This window comes from Eleutherodactylus coqui, chromosome 9 (assembly GCF_035609145.1).
Source record: "Eleutherodactylus coqui strain aEleCoq1 chromosome 9, aEleCoq1.hap1, whole genome shotgun sequence".
NCBI lineage: Eukaryota > Metazoa > Chordata > Amphibia > Anura > Eleutherodactylidae > Eleutherodactylus > Eleutherodactylus coqui.
In genome coordinates this window covers 167,714,609-167,733,188 of record NC_089845.1, presented here as the reverse complement: position 1 = coordinate 167,733,188, position 18,580 = coordinate 167,714,609, and the positions used below count along the sequence as shown (strand labels likewise).

The 18,580-nt window shown below is 46.6% G+C and overlaps 1 protein-coding gene across 3 annotated transcripts in view; it reads right to left on the bottom strand.

Moving 5' to 3' along the window:
* ST3GAL1 (ST3 beta-galactoside alpha-2,3-sialyltransferase 1) overlaps window positions 1-18,580 on the bottom strand; it is a 142,167-nt gene that overhangs the window by 78,014 nt on the left and 45,573 nt on the right. The window contains exon 1 of one of the 3 annotated variants that reach the window (XM_066578768.1): window positions 7,274-7,307. The exons of 1 other annotated variant lie outside the window; for it this stretch is intronic. The gene's annotated coding sequence lies outside the window, so the exon portion shown is untranslated. Of the gene's footprint in view, window positions 1-5,496; window positions 5,594-7,273; window positions 7,308-18,580 lie in introns of those variants that run through there. One more of the 3 variants, XM_066578767.1, reaches the window with a different exon arrangement.

Sequence of the window (18,580 nt, the reverse complement as noted above, 5' to 3'; positions counted from 1 at the left end):
TATTCTTGTACATAGGGGACAGTATTATAGTAGGTATATTCTAGTACATAGAAGCAGTATTATAGTAGTTATATTCTTGTACATAGGGGGCAGTATTATAGTAGTTATATTCTTGTACATAGGAGCAGTATTATAGTAGTTATATTCTTGTACATAGGGGGCAGTATTATAGTAGTTATATTCTTGTACATAGGGGGCAGTATTATAGTAGTTATATTCTTGTACATAGGGGGCAGTATTATAGTAGTTATATTCTTGTACATAGGAGGCAGTATTATAGTAGTTATATTCTTGTACATAGGAGGCAGTATTATAGTAGTTATATTCTTGTACATAGGAGGCAGTATTATAGTACTTATATTCTTGTACATAGGGGACAGTATTATAGTAGTTATATTCTTGTACATAGGGGACAGTATTATAGTAGTTATATTCTTGTACATAGGGAGCAGTATTATAGTAGTTATATTCTTGTACATAGGGAGCAGTATTATAGTAGTTATATTCTTGTACATAGGAGGCAGTATTATAGTAGTTATATCCTTGTACATAGGGAGCAGTATTATAGTAGTTATATTCTTGTACATAGGGAGCAGTATTATAGTAGTTATATTCTTGTACATAGGGGGCAGTATTATAGTAGTTATATTCTTGTACATAGGAGCAGTATTATAGTAGTTATATTCTTGTACATAGGAGGCAGTATTATAGTAGTTATATTCTTGTACATAGGGGGCAGTATTATAGTAGTTATATTCTTGTACATAGGAGGCAGTATTATAGTAGTTATATTCCTGTACATAGGGGGCAGTATTATAGTAGTTATATACTTGTACATAGGGGGCAGTATTATAGTAGTTATATTCTTGTACATAGGGAGCAGTATTATAGTAGTTATATTCTTGTAGATAGGGGGCTGTATTATAGTAGTTATATTCTTGTACATAGGGGGCAGTATTATAGTAGTTATATTCTTGTACAAAAGAGGACAGTATTATAGTAGTTATATTCTTGTACATAGGGAGCAGTATTATAGTAGTTATATTCTTGTACATAGGAGGCAGTATTATAGTAGTTATATTCTTGTACATAGGAGGCAGTATTATAGTAGTTATATTCTTGTACATAGGAGGCAGTATTATAGTAGTTATATTCTTGTACATAGGAGGCAGTATTATAGTAGTTATATTCCTGTACATAGGGGGCAGTATTATAGTAGTTATATACTTGTACATAGGGGGTAGTATTATAGTAGTTATATTCTTGTACATAGGGAGCAGTATTATAGTAGTTATATTCTTGTACATAGGGGGCTGTATTATAGTAGTTATATTCTTGTACATAGGGGGCAGTATTATAGTAGTTATATTCTTGTACAAAAGAGGACAGTATTATAGTAGTTATATTCTTGTACATAGGGGGCAGTATTATAGTAGCTATATTCTTGTACATAGGGGACAGTATTATAGTAGTTATATTCTTGTACATAGCGGGCAGTATTATAGTAGTTATATTCATATACATAGGAGGCAGTATTATAGTAGTTATATTCTTGTACATAGGAGCAGTATTATAGTAGTTATATTCTTGTACATAGGAGCAGTATTATAGTAGTTATATTCTTGTACATAGGAGCAGTATTATAGTAGTTATATTCTTGTACATAGGGTGCAGTATTATAGTAGTTATATTCTTGTACATAGGAGCAGTATTATAGTAGTTATATTCTTGTACATAGGAGGCAGTATTATAGTAGTTATATTCTTGTACATAGAGGACAGTATTATAGTAGTTATATTCTTGTACATAGCGGGCAGTATTATAGTAGTTATATTCTTGTACATAGGGGCAGTATTATAGTAGTTATATTCTTGTACATAGGGGGCAGTATTATAGTAGTTATATTCTTGTACATAGGGGCAGTATTATAGTAGTTATATTCTTGTACATAGGGAGCAGTATTATAGTAGTTATATTCTTATACATAGGGGTCAGTATTATAGTAGTTATATTCTTGTACATAGGAGCAGTATTATAGTAGTTATATTCTTGTACATAGGAGGCAGTATTATAGTAGTTATATTCTTGTACATAGGGGACAGTATTATAGTAGTTATATTCTTGTACATAGGGGGCAGTATTATAGTAGTTATATTCTTGTACATAGGGGGCAGTATTATAGTAGTTATATTCTTGTACATAGGAGGCAGTATTATAGTAGTTATATTCTTGTACATAGGAGGCAGTATTATAGTAGTTATATTCTTGTACATAGGAGGCAGTATTATAGTAGTTATATTCTTGTACATAGGGGGCAGTATTATAGTAGTTATATTCTTATACATAGGGGACAGTATTATAGTAGTTATATTCTTATACATAGGGGACAGTATTATAGTAGTTATATTCTTGTACATAGGAGCAGTATTATAGTAGTTATATTCTTGTACATAGGGGGCAGTATTATAGTAGTTATATTCTTGTACATAGGGGGCAGTATTATAGTAGTTATATTCTTATACATAGGGGACAGTATTATAGTAGTTATATTCTTATACATAGGGGACAGTATTATAGTAGTTATATTCTTGTACATAGGAGCAGTATTATAGTAGTTATATTCTTGTACATAGGGGGCAGTATTATAGTAGTTATATTCTTGTACATAGGGGGCAGTATTATAGTAGTTATATTCTTGTACATAGGAGGCAGTATTATAGTAGTTATATTCTGGTACATAGGAGCAGTATTATAGTAGTTATATTCTTGTACATAGGGGGCAGTATTATAGTAGTTATACTCTTGTACATAGGAGCAGTATTATAGTAGTTATACTCTTGTACATAGGAGCAGTATTATAGTAGTTATATTCTTGTACATAGGGGGCAGTATTATAGTAGTTATATTCTTGTACATAGGGGGCAGTATTATAGTAGTTATATTCTTGTACATAGGGGGCAGTATTATAGTAGTTATATTCTTGTACATAGGGGGCAGTATTATAGTAGTTATATTCTTGTACATAGGGGGCAGTATTATAGTAGTTATATTCTGGTACATAGGGGGCAGTATTATAGTAGTTATATTCTTCTACATAGCAGTATTATAGTAGTTATATTCTTGTACATAGGGGGCAGTATTATAGTAGTTATATTCTGGTACATAGGGGGCAGTATTATAGTAGTTATATTCTTCTACATAGCAGTATTATAGTAGTTATATTCTTGTACATGGGGGGGGACAGTATTATAGTAGTTCTATTCTTGTACATAGGAGCAGTATTATAGTAGTTATCTTCTGGTACAGAGGGGCAGTATTATAGTAGTTATATTCTTGTACATGGGGGGGGACAGTATTATAGTAGTTCTATTCTTGTACATAGGGGGCAGTATTATAGTAGTTATCTTCTGGTACAGAGGGGCAGTATTATAGTAGTTATATTCTTGTACAGAGGGGGCAGTATTATAGTAGTTATATTCTTGTACATAGGGGGCAGTATTATAGTAGTTATATTCTTGTACATAGGAGCAGTATTATAGTAGTTATATTCTTGTACATAGGAGCAGTATTATAGTAGTTATATTCTTGTACATAGGGGCAGTATTATAGTAGTTATATTCTTGTACATAGGGGCAGTATTATAGTAGTTCTATTCTTGTACATAGGGGGCAGTATTATAGTAGTTATATTCTTGTACATAGGGGGGCAGTATTATAGTAGTTATATTCTTGTGCATAGGGGGGCAGTATTATAGTAGTTATATTCTTGTACATAGGGGGGCAGTATTATAGTAGTTATATTCTTGTACATAGGGGGCAGTATTATAGTAGTTATATTCTTGTACATAGGGGGCAGTATTATAGTAGTTATATTCTTGTACATAGGGGCAGTATTATAGTAGTTATATTCTTGTACATAGGAGCAGTATTATAGTAGTTATATTCTTGTACATAGGAGGCAGTATTATAGTAGTTATATTCCTGTACATAGGAGCAGTATTATAGTAGTTATATTCTTGTACAGAGGGGCAGTATTATAGTAGTTATATGCTTGTACCTCCTCCTGGTCATTGTTCCGGTTGTTAAGAACGCGGTGATACAGATTATCTGCCGCTGTTCAACTTTTGTTTTATCCATTTAAAAAAAATTTTTTGTGGTGAAAAAGTATTTTTTAAACTGGATTTTTTTTATATTACTGATACGCTTCGTCCCTGAGGGGGGCTTGAAGATGCGATCATTTGATCACTAGGATAGTACACTGCATTACTTTTGTAGTGCATTCTACTAAGCCCATGAGGTCAGCCTATTAGACTCTGTAGGAGGCGGGGTCTCATAGATAGAGTTACATGGCAGACATGGAGGCCTTGGTCAGGCTTCGGGCTGCCATGGAAACCCAATGGTACCTTGTGATCGTACTGCGGGGTGCCGATGGGTGACAGGAGGAACCCCTCCCCTATTAACTGCTTACAGGCTTGAGTTTTGATTGTGGCATGTAAGGGGTTAAGCTGCCAGGATCTGAGGTTTCTCTGTTTCTTAGTGTTAGAGCAGGAGCCCCACTGTCAGTTAGCCAAAACCACCCTGAAAAGATGTAGGTGCAGGCTCACAGCCCATTAGTGAGATCAGTAAAAAGGCGTATTGCGGTCATGAAAGGGTTAAGGTAAAAGTATGAAAGTGTGGGGGGGGGGGGGGGAACAAAACAACTTTGGCAGCTTTCTTTCAGAAACCACGCCATTCGTCTGAAATGGCTTTACTTGGTACTGCAGCTTATCCCCATGTAAGTGAAACTCACACCAGATGCAGCCTATGGACAAGAGTGGCGCAGCTTCCTGTATAGGCACCTCCCTTCACCGGGTCATCAACCATTCAGCAGAGGTGGGAGAGGTCACATGACACTAGAGTCGAGTCAGCGGCATGGCTCTCTTCTTCTAGACTCCCAATAGGCACTTAAAGATGCCATTTAATGGGTATAAATGAGGGCGTCCTAGCTGAGCTCTGATATGGCATCAGAAAAAGCCCGAATGACTGATGCAGTTTATGTGACACTTCCCCTTTAAATCTTATACTGATGCAGTTTATGTGACGCTTCCCCTTTAAATCGTATACGATCAGTAGATGCATGTAGAAAGCGCGATCAGTTCCCATTCCCCACAACAGAAAGAGACGGCTATATTACCGACTTTTTGAGGTCCCTTCTGGCAGATGTTCCGTGGTGATAAGCCTGCTGGAAGGACAACCGGACGCACGCTGACTGACGGAAAACTGCCCATTACGCTGCAGGTTAACCCTTCACTGGACACGATACCATTTCAACCTTTTTAGTTCTGCGTTAAGCTGCCCGGACAAAAAAGTGAGATGAAGAAGTTTCCCTGATTCCCCCATGCCAGGAACATTTCTACGTTTGGGGAGGTAAGCCGCAGCCAGACACCTCTGTCTCGGGGGAACAAAATGATCCGATGCTGAAATTAATCGGTTGGGGAACGTCGAGGCGCCGCCGTACCTGTTAGAGACTCGTCTGGACCCGGAGGACTGCTGTGAACACGCCATCAATGTACAGTATATGATGGACCGCCCCTTTAAGAAGCTTCCTTTATGTCCTACAGGAAAAGTTTCAGGATGGTATTTAGGAACACAATAGACAAAGTTCACCGCAGCGTCAGCAGTTCACGCCCGGTCCTCTTTTGGACAGATGTAGCAGAGCTGAATTACTAACTGTGCAGCGCAGAGTCATCTGCACAGCATGAGAATAAGTTGCAGAAAGTATAGATAAAGGCCCAAAGACCCCATCATGATGTACAGATGTAGCAGAGCTGATCACAGGACTTGTTACAGATGTAGCAGAGCCGATCACAGGACTTGTTACAGATGTAGCAGAGCCCATTACAGGACTTGTTATAGATGTAGCAGAGCCCATTACAGGACTTGTTATAGATGTAGCAGAGCCCATTACAGGACTTGTTACAGATGTAGCAGAGCCCATTACAGGACTTGTTACAGATGTAGCAGAGCCCATTACAGGACTCGTTATAGATGTAGCAGAGCCCATTACAGGACGTGTTACAGATGTAGCAGAGCCCATTACAGGACGTGTTGCAGAAAGTAATAAAGTGCTGGGCGTCATGTTAGGCTTTGCTGCATCTGTACCGTCTACTGCATGACTAATAGCCGGCGAGACGCTGCAGCGGAGCGATCAGGGCTGAATCTGTTACCGAACTTTTGAGATTTAGGATAAAGCGGTGAGTGAAGATAACAGAAGGCGTTTACCTACCCTCACCACAATATACACTGAATGGCCCCGTTATTAGACCCCTGACCCTCTCACGATTGGCGCTCCCCTGTACGGTAATTCTCCCCGTGACCCCGGGGTGCTGCATAAAATCACAGGACAAGTTTTCTGTGGATCAGCTTCAGTGTGAATCCACATCAGATGGGAGAATCCGGCGATCGGAGCGACTTCCATCGAGGCCGGTCATCGGTGCTAAACTAGCCGGGGGCTCACTGCCGACCGCGGAGGGTTTTCCCACGTAAGGATGGGGAAAGTATACCAAGAATGGCGCCAAGGAGGAAAACATCCCGCGGAAGGGGATCCTGTGGGTGGAAACAACTCATCACTGAAAGGGGTCGGAGGAGGATGTCAGGAATCGTTCTGACCAACAGCGGGTAAAAGAGCGCAAATTTTGTATCACTGATCAGCGGAAAAACCATCTCCTGGTCAGATGGATCCAGATTTCTGTTGCTGATGGGAGGGCAGAGTTTGGTGCAAGCAGCATGAATCGCTGACCCCTTCCTGTCAGCTGGTCAGAACATGTCAGCACCGCCAACTAATCTGCAGCAACTACAAGAAGCTTCCTGTCCGCAGGGGCCGATATTCCTGCAGGAGGGTTTCATCACCGAGTGGAATCTACGCCATGATGAATTGCAGAAGTTCTGAAGGCCCCAACCGGTTGCTTTAGGAAAGGTACTTTATGACAGATATGGCCGCCTTCCTTCACATTACTCTGTGGTTCTCGCTCTTCTGCTCCGTTATGGGAGAAATGGAATAGATTTGACTTGTGATGGAACCGGATGGCTCCAGGCGGACCCCACTGACTACAGCGGGCCCAGCTGGTATGCTTCCCGCCCCGCTCGTTTGTCCTGTGTAAAGCGGCGGAGGCTCCGGACCGATCCGCTGATGTGAACGAGCCGCACGCCAGGCAGTTTAGGCAATAATACCCGACTGAAGAGGCAACAAGATCATGTGATACAAGATGGAGGAAATCTCCGGACTGGTACTTAACCGCAATGTTCTGGGGTCCGGAGCGCCGATCATCAGGATGAGGAGGCCCCCCGGCCAGGCCCATCCCCCGCAGCCGACATGTCTAACCGCACATTGTTGCTGTTTTTACACAGTTTTCACCCACAGTAACCAGTATTTGTTGAAAATCGAGTTTAAAGGGCCCTTCGCATTCCGCTGGTTGGATGATTGCTACCCGGATCCATGAGAGCGGAGTGAAGTGATGATACAGCTTGGAGCCGCCGCACCGCATTCCTTCACCCTCACCTGCTTTTAACCCCTTAATGACCAGACAGTTTTCGTTTTTGTTCTGGATATGTTAAAGCTTTATTCCCAAAACTGACTTTTCAATATCCATCGGATTGATCATAAAAAGGCTGAACGGCGGAGGAATCACTGCTGACCCCCCGACTGCTCCGGAGAACCCCGGCCCTCTGCTGTGGGCTCGCTGCACCCACCCAAAACAATGTCATACTCCGGACATTTACTGATTTTACACTAAAACTTGGAAAACGGGATTTTATTTAACATCATTTTTAATTCTTTTATTATTATATTTTATCATCATTTCTATTTAATTTATTAAACTCGCTACTATTTTTCTAGCCTCCACAGGAAAAACTTTGTACAATACACAGCAATACTTCAGTGTTTCAGTATGTTGTACTTTTACCAACTGAACAGGCAGGGCTTAATAGGCTGAGATCCATGTCAGATCTGAGAGCCTTCATAAAGCCTCTGGCTGCCATGACAACCTATCAGCACCCGGCAATCACGTAGCAAGGAGGGGATTCTATCACAGATCCAGCTGCAAATACCGGAAGAAGAGTGCTACATGCATTTGGGGACAGAACCGAACAGCCCCTTTCGACCATGGGGATTCCCCTTTCCTGCTCCGTTCGCCAGCACAAGTGTGAATGCACTCTTATGCAGTGATAAGGTTGTGATTGGAGCTAGCTGCTAATTGTGGCCGTGGCCATCAGCAGCCTATAGATGCCAGGGATGAAACAAACTCCGTTCCTGAGTCTGCATTATGCAACCCCTTGTGACCCATAGAGCGGTTTTGCTGCAGGAAGCAGACAGCGCTGTACATTGCACAGTGGCCCGAGTTGATACTGCAGACTGAGTCTCATTCACTTCAATAGGACTCCACCTGCAATACCAACACAGGCCACTATGCAATGTACAGCGCTGTCTGCTTCTTGCAGCAAAACAGCTCGAGGTGGGACAACCCCTTTAAGGCATGAAGTTCCATTCCAGTGGGAAGTGATGTAATTCCCATGCAGAGGCGCAAAGTGCTACCAGATGGGTCTCTAATGAAGTGGCCAGTGTACACTTACAAATATATAGACTGTATATACTTTTGCTAAAAGCTCCCCCATGTCCGTATCTCTGCAAGCCCTATATCCTGACTCGAGGCTACAGCTGTCAGCCATTTGTAACGAAGCCCCCCGCCTGGCGTCCCCCGCATCTTCTCGAAGGCCATTCAAATGCATAACTCAAAGATCTGCCTGCATGTTAATTATGTCGATTTCCTGGCACCAAAGCTACGAAACTAATCAAATTTGGAAGGGCAGTTTACTCTTGGAACTGAAGGCAGTTGAGCCGCGGCCATCTGATATCGGACCAACAACACGCGCCAAAAAATATAAGCTGCGCCATAAAAGCTGTCAATTTGTGTAGCTTATTAATGCCCCGCTTATATCATCAGGCTGCACAACATCCAGAACCAAATCAAGAGTCCCCTGAGGGTCACAGCCACCGAGTGGCCATAAAGGGGGTTTGAGGCTTTAAAAAAAACAAAAACTCACACAACTTGCCCCGGGCTAGGAAAATAAAAACAGCCATTGTTCACCCTCCCATTGTGCCGCCACCGGGTCCCGTCCGAAACAGGAAGCGTGATGCCATGTCAGTCCTATGACGACTGCAGCCAATCGCTGGTCCCAGTGGTCATGGGTATATGAATGTCATGTGACAGCTGAGAGCTGATTGGCTGCTGCAGCAGACATGTAAGTGATGAGTTTTGGGTCATTGCTTTTGGTTTCAGTCGGGATCGGAGCCAAGGGGACCGGTCAGTGGCGCAGGTTTCAGCTGCCCGAGGTAGGTGCTGCAGTTTTCTACAGAACTATTGCACACTGCGCAGTGCTATCTGATTGGCCAGCGCTAATCACATGAGCAATGTTGGACAATCCGGGATGAAATGTGGTGCACTGGCAGACTAATACTATAAATGCACTATGTGGATGAAGTAGTCTACTGAATGAGTCGGCCATCTTGGACAGCCAAAAATGGGACCAAAACTAGTAGATCAGATGGACTTAAGAAACCAACAGGGGCGGTGTCAGACAAACGGATGTGGATCCATCCCGCCGCACCAGTTTGGCTTTGGGCTGAGGTAACGGCACCTGGGGAAGCCGGGTATTCACACTTGTCCAGGGAAATGACTGTGTGTAACGGCTTGGGGACCCTGCAGCAGAGTCCCGGTAGTGTGGCTGCTGCACTGGGCCGCGGTACCTGAAGGTCTGAACAAGAGCGTAGAGGAGAATCCGGCTGCAGTCCAGGCTGGCAGCACAGGTGCAGTAACCAAGTCCAAGCTGAAGGTCAGGGTAGGCAGCAGACAAGAGTATAGACTCTTCCTAGGACTTGTCCAAAAAAAGGGTGTGGCTCAAATTGCACCGAAATTTTGGTGAAGTCTTTTGTTCATGAACCAAGCTAACCAGTAGGTGGAATAAACTGAGGACTGGACAGTCTAAAGGCAACACATCTGCCAGCGGTTTCAGTCTTATTTTAATAAATACGCCCCATAAAGTAAAGTGGATGCATAGATCAGGATCGCTAAGGGATAGACACGGCATCTGGAAAGTGTTCAGCCTCCACACAATCCTGTCTCTGAGCTCTGCAGGCAGCTCTTTATTCCTCATGGCTTGGTTTTGGCTCCGATATGCATTGTGAGCGGCGAGACCTTATATAGACAGCCGTGCAGCTTTTAACATTCTGTCCAATTATCTGAATTATAGGTTGGACAACTAATAACATTCTTGGATCTTCGGTCTCTTCCTCACATTAAGACGTTTAGTCCCAACACAACGGACATCACTTACTAAACCAAATGGAATTCCATCTGTTCCCAAGAAAGCCAGCAGTGAGGACACTGAGCAGAGGTGATGTGACAGTCCATGACCTGAATAAAGGGTCTCGATGTGTACTGAACTGTCACGCAAGAGACATCACTCCATTGAAGGCAGTCGGTTTCTGCACATTCGAGTAGGAGCCTAGAATAGCTAAAGGTAAGTCATGGGCCAACCATGACGGTGGTACAGTTGGTCTGTCAGAGGCCACCCCTGTCAGCTCACCTACAGGGGGCAGAAGACTGCACAATGTCCCTCATATTAAACCGCCCATAATACCCATGTGAAGAAATACAGCAAGTGTATTTCATAGGACTGGAATGACACAAGCCCCAATTAGTTTTCATTTCCGCTCCTGGTGAACCGCCAAATATGTCTCAGATTGCAAGATCCACGGACCTCTGTGCGTGGGAGAGTTATGCGGTGAAACAATTATAGAGGCTGAGTCAAAAGTCTGGACACACCTGTTGAAAATAAACTTCCAATGTGTGAATATATTAACTCGGAGGGGGGCTGCATTTTTAGTGGAGAGGTTTTCAGTGGCCATTTTGAACTCCGCCATATTGAATTCAGCTCAGGTTTTTCAAATGTGAGAGGCATCATGTGATATATCAATCTTGGAAAGAATTTACTCAGAAAATCCAGCTGCTCTTCAGGGTGTTCACGAAGACTGGATTAAACGTTTAGAGCAAAGATAGAGCAAGATAGACACTTCCAGTGAGTTTCTGAGTCAATTTTAGCAAAAATATTGTATCACATGACCCCCTTTCCATTAAAAAAAAAAAAAAAAACCTAAGCCAAATTCAATATAGGGGAGTTCAAGATGGCCGCCAAGAAGGTCTCCTCCATCAAAAAATGCAGTCTTCATCCCCAATACTGTCACACGTTTGAAGTCAATTACACCAGTTAACTGGTAGTGTGTCCACACTTTTGCATCATCCTGTATTATCATTCTAGACGTCCACTAAAAGTACATAATGGGTTCAGGATGAAGGATGAGACGTGTATAAAGGAGAAACAACCATTTGTCGGTATGGAAATCCCTCTGAACGCACTGTAGCTGAAGGTCAGGAACCACAAATCGTGGTATGTGCGTTGGTTGTAGTCCCCGGCCCTCCAGCAATCTGACGAGCATATGACAAGACAATATGAGCGTCCCTTTAAGAGGAGGATTCTAGTCCTATCAGCTAACACCCTATTTGGAGTCCCTGCTAGTCCGAGACGCGGCACACAGACTGAGGTCCTTCACCGGCACTGCGTGAATGCTGAAAGTCAACACGTCACACGTGATGGCGGCACAAAAACAATTAGCCGAAGTCCAAAAATGATGGATAAGAAAATCTAAAGCCATTTCATGAAGGTCGGGTTCCAGGAGGCCCCGATGCCGGCACCTTCCGTCCAATCAGAACGCTCCCTAGGGTTACTTTGCCTAAATATTTCATCATGGACACAATCCAACTCCACAACCACAGATTACAGATGGGGAACCTCAACTCTCCACCACATTCTTCCGCAGAGGGAGGTTAGTTTAGGTCACCTGTGAGGCTTCTCTGAGCTCTTCTAACCAACGTGTCTACTTCTAGGGGAGTAAAAAAAAACCACAACACCTAAATGTGAAGGTTGTGTCCAAGGGGAGGTCAACGTCAAGGGCGAATTTGATTACAAGCCTTTACCTGGACACCATGATGTTATTAGGGGTGGTAAAAAGAGCTGAAGTTCTGGTGCGACAGCCGGATACATATATGACTACATGTCTATTCCTCCTGGTCCGATCTACACCGGCCCAGGCGACTATTGGTGGCCAGTGGGAAGAGTCTGCAGCCACAACAGCAGAGAAGGGGCCGTTATACAGGATGGAGTCAGATAGCCGACTCAGCGCTGTAGCTCAATATGGATTTCAGTTTTGTGTTGTGGCCCCTGTAAGGGAGAGAATAAAACTGCAAAGTTCAGAGTAGCGTGTAAGAGCCACGGAAAGTGGATTTTGGCTTCTAAGTCCCATGGGACCGCGGCTAGGACTGAAGTAAGGAAACACAAGTTCTGGTAGTACAGAAGTACTCGGAGGAGGTCCAACGCAGATCGGTACCTGAATCTCCTGCCCACGACGGTGGATGACGTCCTGGATGATCCGCCCCTACTGTGTCACAAGGGGGCCACATTCGTGTCTGCAGCATTAGGGGTTACCCTATACAGGGCCACAGATATTCTTCAGGAATGGCTTCAAATCCACTCAATGAGCATTCCTATCAATAATGGTAGATTCTATTAAAGGGGTGATACTTTTAACCGAAAACCCATTCCCTAGATAGGGCATCAGAAGATGATGGACAAGGCTCCACCACTCAGGACCCCCCATCTATTAGCTCAGTGAGCCCACCATCTAGTGCAGTCGGCCAATCATAGTCTTCAGTGGTCAGAGCAAGAAGCATTGGCTTCATTCCCATAGAAGTCAATGGGAGTGCCGCACTACCCTACACTTCCAGCTCCGGACAGGATGTACGGCGCTCCCATTGATTTTAACGTGAATGAAGCCAACGCTTCGACTTCCTCCTCTGAACACGGATGACATCAGACCTACTGCAGAATACAGCAGGCTGGACGATCAGCTGGCGGATGGGGGTCCGGAGCCGCAGACCCCCATCCATCCTCTATTAACAACCTATGCAGGGCATAGATCCCCAGTTTAAAGAGACTTAAATCCCCCTTTAAAGTCCTTTTACACGGGCCAACAGGTGGGCATAAATGTTCGCCCAAGCAATCACCGGATCATAGGACCATGGGACAGGACGACGATCAGCCAACAAGGGATGTCACATGGCGATCGCTGGCGTTACATGAGCAAGAGCCACTGTGGAGCGCCAGCCTAAATATTTTAGGAGGTTTCTCCATTGTAGTGTTAAAGAGGTTTTCCAGGTAGCAGCAGCGTCAGTGCCAGGATACAGCGGGGTCAGAGTGGAAGCCGCTGCTCCGACCGCTGGTGTAGTGGTTGGAGCTTGTAATTGCAGATGCAGTTCCCATTGATTTTTTGACTCTGACCCCGCTGTACCCAAGCTGGGACAACTGGCACTGCCTGGAAAACCCCTTTAAAGCAAACAAAGATGGCCGCACGGCTCTTTGACTACCTGATGTGTGCTGTGTATTACGCATCACTAGTCTAGAACCCTCCGCTCACACGGGCAGCGCTGGCGATCAGCAGGTGTGGTATAATAAGACCCTCCGCTCACATGGGCAGCGCTGGCGATCAGCAGGTGTGGTATAATAAGACCCTCTGCTCACACGGGCAGCGCTGGCGATCAGCAGGTGTGGTATAATAAGACCCTCCGCTCACACGGGGGCAGCGCTGGCGATCAGCAGGTGTGGTATAATAAGACCCTCCGCTCACACGGGGGCAGCGCTGGCGATCAGCAGGTGTGGTATAATAAGACCCTCCGCTCACACGGGGGCAGCGCTGGCGATCAGCAGGTGTGGTATAATAAGACCCTCTGCTCACACGGGCAGCGCTGGCGATCATCAGCTGCGGTATAATAAGACCCTCCGCTCACACGGGCAGCGCTGGCGATCAGCAGGTGTGGTATAATAAGACCCTCCGCTCACACGGGCAGCGCTGGCGATCAGCAGGTGTGGTATAATAAGACCCTCCGCTCACACGGGGGGCAGCACTGGCGATCAGCAGGTGTGGTATAATAAGACCCTCCGCTCACACGGGCAGCGCTGGCGATCAGCAGGTGTGGTATAATAAAACCCTCTGCTCACATGGGCAGCGCTGGCGATCAGCAGCTGCGGTATAATAAGACCCTCTGCTCACACGGGCAGCGCTGGCGATCAGCAGCTGCGGTATAATAAGACCCTCCGCTCACATGGGCAGCGCTGGCGATCAGCAGGTGTGGTATAATAAGACCCTCTGCTCACACGGGCAGCGCTGGCGATCAGCAGGTGTGGTATAATAAGACCCTCCGCTCACACGGGCAGCACTGGCGATCAGCAGGTGTGGTATAATAAGACCCTCCGCTCACACGGGCAGCGCTGGCGATCAGCAGCTGTGGAATAATAAGACCCTCCGCTCACACGGGCAGCGCTGGCGATCAGCAGCTGCGGTATAATAAGACCCTCTGCTCACACGGGCAGCGCTGGCGATCAGCAGGTGTGGTATAATAAGACCCTCCGCTCACACGGGCAGCGCTGGCGATCAGCAGCTTCGGTGTACTAGACGATCGAAGCGTACTAATCTAGAGTGCGCATCAGGGAGTCAGAGAAGCCGTGCGGCCATCTTGGTCCATCTGCGGCCGGAGGATCGCTTTAATTCTCTAAATCGAATACTCTGGAAACAGGAATGATGGAGTCTTCCCAGCAGAGCCGAGCAACGATCCCAACGCTGCAACACGAACATGTCGGCGTCCAGGAATGTGATCAGTCATCCACACCGCCCGCGCAGCCCCACCGCCAGCTGCTGCCAAGTGCACTAAATAAGGGCTGCTCAGAGCCCCGGAGACCTGAGAGCCGGCCCCAGACAATGAGACCAAAACTGGAGTTTGGACAAGAGTGAAATGAGCTCATGAGAGACAGGTAGATTTCATCCTGGCCCAACGCTGCAAAGAAGATTACAGAGAAACAGAAGACGAGCGGAAAATCTCTGCCGCGCAAACAAGTTCTCAGGACGAGATCCGTTCTCACCGCGCCGCCGAGGCCTCAATTATACAAACTGGACGAAAAGCACCCAAGAAGAGCACCCAGCCGTCAGCCCCCTCCGCCGGGCGCCCACCACTAATGGCGAGGGGCATCAACCTATCACAACGCATCCCCGTCACATGTGTATTCTAGTGTCAGTCTCCACTGTGTTCTGGCATTCTATTCAGATGTGTACTGTAGGACTAGATCCCCTGGAAGAAAAAACACCAGCAAGGCAAACGTCTGCCGCTCTGATGGTTTGCTACAGTCCGCAGACTGTACAGGCCCGACAGTCGCATAGAAATGACTGGGGAGCATTCATGAGGGGACTTTCAGGACCACCGTTGACAAGATTAGAGGGAACCCCAGTGGTCGGCCCCCCATCGATCGGCCGGCTGCATGTCCGCTATCCTGTGAACAGCCGACAACTCTGACACAAAGGTCTGCATCCCCCATCATGCTCAGGCTGAGAGCTTGCTACAATGTATCCAGGTGAAGCAATCCTCAGCGCTCTAAATCTAAAGTCCTGTCTGCTATGTACAGCGGGTGCGGAATGTATCCACCAAGACTAGATACAACTGTAGCAACACGTCAGCTGGGAGAAGATCTAAATGCAGGAGATCAAAAACGCCATTAACCAACGATGAAGCTTTAGTGCCATAAAACAAACCCCCTTGTGCCGTATATACAAGTGCGGGGCCCTCGGGCTCCGAGTAACGGTTGGCCCTCATCTGCCCTACCGACATCTTAAAGGGATCAGCCAGCATGTTTTGCGGCAGCGCCCGTCACACGTCTGCTGGGGATCTGTGCAGGAGTTTGGGAGAAACTTGCATTTTATTCATAGACCCAGAACTAGTGCTGCATATTCATGAGCTGCAGGCTGGCCACACCCACCCGCTGATTGACAGCTCTCTCCCCAGCACAGTAATAGGCAGTCAATTAGCGGCTTATGGCAGATATGCAATCAATTTGTTTTTTAACCATTTACAGCTTTTCCAGAATCTTTCACCAACTCAGAATCCCCCTTTAAGAAGTGGAGGGCGTATTGATCCAGATGACTATGGGCCCACCAAGCCGGGCATCGGTCCCACGAGCCCTACAAGTGTGTGCTGTAAGTGTCCTACTGAATGCCAGCAAGCAGAGATCTTGAGTTCCTTGAGGAATGACTACAACGCGGTTATTGGAAACCTCGTACGGTCGCCGGCCCCTTTAATGTCAGGACGATCAGGGTCATTGCGTTTCCTCGGTACGAGATGCCACGGCTGCAGACATACCCAGCGCTGCTTCTATCTGCGGCGTTCAGCATCTCTTCCCCTAAACCGTCATTAATGTCCGCGGCCGCCGACATCCTCAAGAATAGATTGTAATTAATGTGATTTACACCAGCGGCTTACAAGCCGACCGCGGGGCAGGATTACACGCAGAGATGTGACAGACGCATCCACTAGACGGCGGCCGGGGGATCGCGCTGCCACCGCGGATTGGTCAGAGCATGTACGAATGGTGGAGACATAATACAGCGGATGGTGCGAATCACGTGACGGAGAACGCAGGATCCGCCTCCGATGCTCTAGAAAGGACAAAGCCACGAAGGGCGCGTGGCCACCTCGCCCGCGTCTGTGCCACCCCACACAGAGACTGTTTTGCTGTCTGAGGCTGGAGAGCGCAACAGTCTGCGCCCCCGCCGGCACCCCCTGGGGTCTGTGGAGCTGGTGATGAGCAGCGCCACCTTCTGAAGTGCGCCGCTTCTCTCGGCCGAGGCGGTGGATCTCATTAGACGGCGCGGCGTGACCCGATCGCAGGGCAGGAAGGATTAAACTTTCCTCTAATATTATAATGCGCTGAGGAATTTGCGTATTACTAACAGGCTGATAAGACGGAACTAATGAGGAGCCGGAATGTAGGCGGCGGCCGGCACCCCGTATCAGACAAAGGCATCCTTCATCGTCGGGGTTACTCGTGTTCTGCAGCATCGCAGCCGTACAGATACTTCTGGCGGCCATTATGATCCAGCGAAGCGCCCGTTCTCACGCAGGGCTCCGCCATAACCGCCCGCAGCCGTTTCCCTCCAATGACAAGTTCTGAAATGTTTAATTATACCTTACGTGTTCGTTTCAGCATCTCTGCTTGCTGTCCATGAATGGAAACGTTTATATTCAGAGTCCAGAAAGCCTTCACATCCCCCTCGTCCCACAGCAGACGTCCTGTGAGATACACTTCACCTGCACGGATACGTTGTAGCAGATAACCCGAGGCGCAGTCCGCCCCGCGCTGCAGCGCTCTAGGCGGGTGGATTTACACCAGCGGATTTGACGGAACTCCGCAATATCGCTTGCATCAAATAATCGGTCCACGTTTGTCGGACATCACACTCGCCGTGTACATTCAGGCTATCGATAGGGCATTTATGCTAAGCCTACTGGCTCGTGAAAAGAATGCAAATATGGCAGTGAGAACTGACACCAGCACAGCAGTATGAGGGGAGATCTGGCCATTCTAGGCCGGGGGTTCGCTGGGTCGCGTGGTTTAAGTCCATTTCCATCAACTGCTCTTATCCAATGTGACCTTTCCAGAAATTAGTCGTTATTTGGGGACCGTTAATAGTTGAGCGTTCCGCAGTAAATACATCCTAAAGCATCTCTCGGGGCTGAAGAGCGCAGATGACGGAAGCGCCAAACTCTCCCCGCTTCTGGCTCGCATTCCTACAGGATTTTTTTTCCCGGAAAGTAATTGCTTGCTGTGGGATGGATGCGGGGGGCTCGTTAGTCGCGTCCAGAAACAGCTCCGTGTTTATGCCAAGGCTTGTGGCCGATCGATGCCCGCAGTCAGGTGGCTTTCTAAAGTTATTCCTATTTTAAAGGGCCAGTGACCGCAAAGTCAGAAGCTTCTAACAGTGAAGGGGCGTCACACATCTGCACTGCTGCAAGACGTGTGGGACCCTGCAAGCCTCCCAGTAAGACCCCAAGACTCCTCCACGTCAGGGACTGCCATCTGTGCAGCCAGGAAGCAGAAGCCACTATGAATCCATCTCACCTGCTTTGGTGCAAATGAAAGGGACAGCCGGAGAGACGACAGCAAGACACCCCGACAAGAGTCTCGAGACAATTCCTCTTCCCTTCTCCTTCCTGACTGTTTCCTCTCTAGTTCTGCCTGGCCCGGGGGTCCTTATCACTACCGGTACATGAGACGCTACCTGCAGCCCATCAGGTGTACCGGCAGTCCTGCTCCTCCAGGATGGCGCATCCATACGTGCCACAGCAAGAAGGCTTACTGTCCGCACAAGAGCAGATAGCGGGACATGGGGTGTTACACCGGGAGAGCCGGACAGAAGGACATCAACCCGGCGTCAGGACTGGAGGAACAAGAGGAGCTACCAGAGCCCCACAGAATACCCTCCAACATCAAAACAGGAAGAGCTACCAGAGCCCCACAGAATACCCTCCAACATCAAAACAGGAAGAGCTACCAGAGCCCTACAGAATACCCCCCAGCATCAGGAACGGAGAAACAGGAGGAGCTAC